This window comes from Psammomys obesus, unplaced genomic scaffold (assembly GCF_907164565.1).
Source record: "Psammomys obesus unplaced genomic scaffold, mPsaObe1.curated_primary_1811, whole genome shotgun sequence".
NCBI lineage: Eukaryota > Metazoa > Chordata > Mammalia > Rodentia > Muridae > Psammomys > Psammomys obesus.
In genome coordinates this window covers 9,494,559-9,500,173 of record NW_026596117.1, presented here as the reverse complement: position 1 = coordinate 9,500,173, position 5,615 = coordinate 9,494,559, and positions in this window count along the sequence as shown.

Sequence of the window (5,615 nt, the reverse complement as noted above, 5' to 3'; positions counted from 1 at the left end):
TTTTTTCAACCTGAGAGACAAAGAGCCTTTTATGCTAACAGATTGACATTTCCCACCACCTTTATACTTTCCCATGGGCAAATGAGAGGACCACGATTGTGATTCTAGGAGAGAAAAGTCACTCAGCGTTTTGTGCAAGAGGGGCTTCTGGAGAACAGATTCGCACTGGAAATCAAGAATTGATGTCTCTCACATTCTGTGAGGGACGATTGCAAAGGATTTAAATGGCTTGGTCACTGGGTCACCAATGCCCTACAGTGAGGAAGGACTCGGTAACTATTTGGTAAACAGCTGGGTCCCCGGGTTACTTTTCTATATGCCGAGCCCTTTATCTTAGAACAGTAGCATTTCCAGGAGGAAATGCCCAGAAGCCCACTCCACCTGTTATTAGTAAAGAATGCTCGAAACTGGTATTTTCTTACACTCAGTGATTTTTAAAACTTTCTTAAAAATGTTCTAACATTTATTCTTTGAAAATGTCGTACATGCGATAGATCACACCAACTTCTTCATTCCTCCCCTCCAATTCACCCTGGAATCTCCCCAGCCCAATTCCTACTCCACTTCTTGCCATCTTTCAAAAATATTAATTAATTGGAGCCTCTGAGTTCAGCTATCGTTCATCGTGTGCCCACTGGCTCCCAAAGAGAAGTGCCTGTCGTTCCCCAGCAGCCATCGAATGCCAATAGCTCTCAACTAGAGGTGGTGCCTCATCAGCCTCTCCCCCATTCATGCTGAACATTTAAAAAATGTCCAAAACAATTCAGATTTCATTTTATTAAGCAAGTTGACAGTTTACACAGTAAGAAGAACCCAGCATTCATGGCAATGTGATTTGTACGTTTATGTTTTTATTTAAAGCAACACATTTCTTAATACATCCCATGCATAATTTGGCTTTTTTTTTCTACTACTTTCTTGACTATAACTTGCTTTAGTTTTTAAGCATAAGCTATGTTCGATTTAGTGTCCTGAGGAGTGATAAATTCGGATGTGACACTTATATAACTGCTTTGCATTCCTAAACCCTGAAAAGATCTTTTCGTAGGAAAGTTTCACCTGTGAGGTGTGTGTGTGTGTGGCCTCAAATCACTATTGTTTGAGAATCTCGTGCATGCATACAACATGTTTTGATTGAACCTGATCCCTCATTTTCTCCCCCTCCTAGGTCTCTCCTAAAGCACTTTTTCCTCCCAAATATATCCTTAAGCCACCAAGTCTTCTTAATGCTCCCTGCGGGCACCAGGACCTGAAAGCCATAGAACTCTCCCGCTTCCCCTGCAGCTAGGGCGGGACTAGCTCCCCCATTTTGGCTGGTCTGTTCTGGTGCAGGTCTTGTGACTGTGACCCACAGCTGCTGTGATGCTGTGCATGTGTGCCTGCTGGTCGGGTGGTCACATCTGTTTAACACTGTTTCGCTGCTGTGTGTTGCGGTTGTTGGCCTAGCTTTTCCTTGAAATTCTATACTTTGCCTCATATTTTTAGGAAGTTTGTCCGGCTTTTCAGATTTCTCTTTAGATTTTCCTCATTCATTCTTTATGCATTTTTTTTTTTTTTGAGACATGATTTCAGGTAGGTCAGGCTGGTCTCTAGTCCACTATGTAGGGAGAGTGACTTTCCATGCTCCTGCCTCTACCTGCTGAAAGTATGCCACCATGTTGATTTATGTGGTGCTGGGGACTGACCGCCAGGCTTTGTGCATTCTATGTAGGCAATCTACCGGTGGAAGCCCAGCCTGCACGTTTTCTCTATTCTTTACTTAATACTCATAAATCCAGGTGGGTACAGTATGACAACTCAGTTCACGTCACAACATGTTACAGCTGAATAAGGGTAATTAGGGCTTTCATATCATTAACCTGTTTTTGTTTTTCATTTCTTTAAAAGATTAAGTTCTTCTTTCCTAAAAAGTCCATATTATTCATGGTTGAGATTATACTTTAAATGTTAACACATTTTACGTCCTTCTCTTTGCCTTGGTAGGTCGTTTACTGCAGAGAGAAGCTGAAGTAGGTTTAGATATAATTGGATCACAGATTGTTAAATAATCAGCCTCTGTACTGAGTTCCAAATGCAGAACGCATTTTCTTTTCACCCATCTTTGCCGAGTACGTCTCCTCACTGAAAGCATCGGAGTGGCACTATATCCGTGGCTGCATTCATTCCATGGTAGCCATCTCTTATTTGTACCTCTTCTCTGAAGTCCTTTTTAGCCTTTATAATTGGCTTTTCTATCTTTAGCCATTTCTTTTTCTGTATTCTCATCTCTCTCACATGTATTAGCCCTGAGTGTTTAGCCATTCCATTATCACAGTATCTAGCTTGCTCCTTCCTGCCTTTTCTTCTTTCCCTTTCTCTTTTTCCTTTTCTTTTTTTTCTTCCTTCTTGCCTTTCTTGCATTGCCTGCTTCCCCCTTTTATTTATAGATAAATAAATCCCTTGGGACTGATGTGCTGTGCTGTGCCCTCATTCTGGAAAACGGTTGGTCCACTCTACAAAGGCTCTATTTCTGTCTTCTCTCAGGATGGTCTCTTCCACAACAAACAGCAATAAAACTGAAACAGTAAAATAGAGTCAGAGTAGTGAGATTTCTGCCTCACGTCTGCGATCAGCCCTGAGAGGCATATGGTAGCTTAGTTTTCCTGCATGTTGACAGGAAAGGAAGGAAGAATTCAATGAATGGGCTAAAGCAGTGATTCTGGTCGCAGGCTGCTGAGATCTAACTGCTTTAAACCAGTATGTGTCCTTAGGTAAGCTACTTAACTTGGTTCCACTTGTTCAGTGTAAAATGAGAAGATGCTCATAGTAGCCGATGGACTGAAGTATTGAGAGCTTTAAGGCCAATAGTAGAGGAGACGTTTTTGTACATACATCAGTCAGCTTTGTTTTAAAACGAAAGCGATTACATTAAAAAATACGGAAAGTTTATTTTGACCCAGGTTTGGATATTTCAGCCTGTGGTTGGTTGGCCCTGCCCCTTCTGGGCCTGTGATGAGGCAACACCTTCTCAGAGGAGCTTATGTAGAGGAAGGTGCTCATCTCATGATATCCAGAACGCAGAGAGAAAGAGGATGGATGGATAGTTCTTTTACAGACATCCTCTAATCGTCCAACCTCCTTTCACTGGGCTTAATTTCTACAAGGTTCTGTCACTTCCAATACTGCCATGGGCTGAGCCTTTGACATGCATGTCTTTGGAAAATATTAACAGTCCAAACTAAAGTATCATGCTAACTCTTATCAGTAAGCAAAAATTACATTTGAATATCAAGAAGAGGATGGTTTATAACTTTTTTTTTTCATTAACAACATGCTTGTTAGAAATAAATATTACAATGATTCAATAACTCAATAAATAAAGTACTATATGACTTCAAAATGATTGTTTGTTGAAGACCATGGGTATGTATATGTTCTAGGAAAAGCGATGTTTCAGTTATCTATTATGACATAACAATTACCCTGAAGTTAAAGGCATAAAGCAGCAACTAGTTTATTGGGGCATAGATTCTAAGACAGGAATTTAGACAGAATACAGAGAGGATGTCTTGCTCCTCAGTGTCTGGGGTCTCACTAGAGAGATTCAAGTAACAGGACTGGAGTCATCAGAAACATTTTCACCCACATGTTTGGCAAGGGATAAATGCACTGGGCTGGCATGAACGAAAGGCTTGGCTCAGCTGGAACTATTGATTGACATGCCAGCTTGTGTCCTTTCCAAGAGACTTGGACCTTATCCCAAGATAGCTACCTCAGGCTAACCAGACTCTTTATGTGACCACTCAACACAACAAGAATCTGTGATCTAAGAAACAAAAAAGAAGCTGCGTGATCCTTTATGACCTAATCTCAGAAGTTACATAGGATCACTTCTGCTAAGCTCCATTCCATCTGCCTGAGCCTGACCTGAGGGGTGGCAATAGAGGCCTACAATAAGAGAATACACAGGTGTGTTTCAAAGCTCTAGAAGGAGCTATGGAAAGAACTGATTTTCACAAATTCTCGTGGCACAGATTGACTACAACAAACAAATCATCCTATTTATTCACATGAAAATAAAAATATGTGTGTAGTGAAAAGAATTAAAAAACAAAACCATGAAGTATATATATCTATGTGTATACACACACACATATATGTATATATCTATGTTTGTTTTCTGAGAGGGTTTTTCTTTGTAGGCTTGGTTATTCTGGACTCATTTTGTAGATTAGGCTGGCCTCAAACTCACAGAGATCCACCTGCCTCCCTGAATGCTGGGATTACAGGGGTGCCCCACCATGCCTGGATGAACTTTTTATTAAAATATTAAAGTGTGTGTGTGTGTGTGTGAGCATGCCATAGCATATGTGTGGAGGTCAGGAGACAACTTGTGAGAGTTAGTTCTCTTCTTCCACTATGTGAATCCTTAGGATTGAGATCAGATTTTCAGGCTTGGGAGCAAACCTGCTGCGTGATCTTAGCAGCCCAACCAATTCTTTTAATAAGGAGTGTCCATGGGAAAGCAACGGTACCACCCTGGAGGCAACAGTGAGCTCTCCATTACCCAGGATAGTCTACTTAGAAAAGAAAGGTTTACCTGGGGTCACAGATCTAGAGTTGCTGTCCGTGGCTGTTGGTTCTCTTGCTTTGGAGCCTGTGGTGAAGCGGCCTGTCATGATGGGATGCCTGAGGTACGGCAACATCACTCATCTCCTGACTAAGAAAGAAAAGAGAGAGAGGGAAGAGTCCGGCATCCCACAGGCTCCCTTAAAAGGCACACTCCCATAACCTAAATCCTCCCACCAGGTTCCCACTGCTTAAAGAACTGGTTCTCACCGTGTGGGTCGTGACTCCTTTGGAACAGTGGAACAACCGTTTTACAGGGGTTGCATGTCAGATATTCCACATATCAGATGTTTACAGTAGCAAAATTACAGTTATGAAGTAGTGACGAAAATAATTTTATGGTTGGGGAGGCTGGGAGGGGATCACCACCACATGAAGAACTGTATTAAAGGGTCTCAGCATTAGGAAAGGTTGAGAACCACTGCCTTAAAGGTTCTGCTACCTCTTAACACCATGATCTGGGGACTGAGCCTTGATCACGTGGACCTTTGGGGGACTGACACTGATCCTGTCTCATGTATGCTTTGTCTGTTTAAACGCCTATTTCTAATTTTTTTTAAAGCTTTCTCTCATTTTTTGATTACACGTGTAATACTTGTCGAAAATTTTAAGAAGGGATCTCAGCATGTAAGGAAGCAGAGTTGTGCCTCCATGAATGGTTCCCCTTCTGAAAGGGGGGACACTGTTAGCAGTTTAACATATTTATCCCCCAGTTTCTCCCCTGGTAGATTTCCCACCATTTCTGCAACACCGCATGTATTGTATTGTATTATATTATATTATATTATATTATATTATATTATATTATATTATATTATATTATATTATATTATATTATATTATATTATAATATTGGAAATCCTTCCAGCTAAGTAGTTTCTCATGATCGTTTTCCTAGTGAAATTAAAAGTTACTTCTACCCATTGCTTTTTGTCTTTTCACTACTTGTTTTAAGTGAGAATATAAAATTTAAGTTGATGTGCTGTGATAAAACATTAAAATGCTTA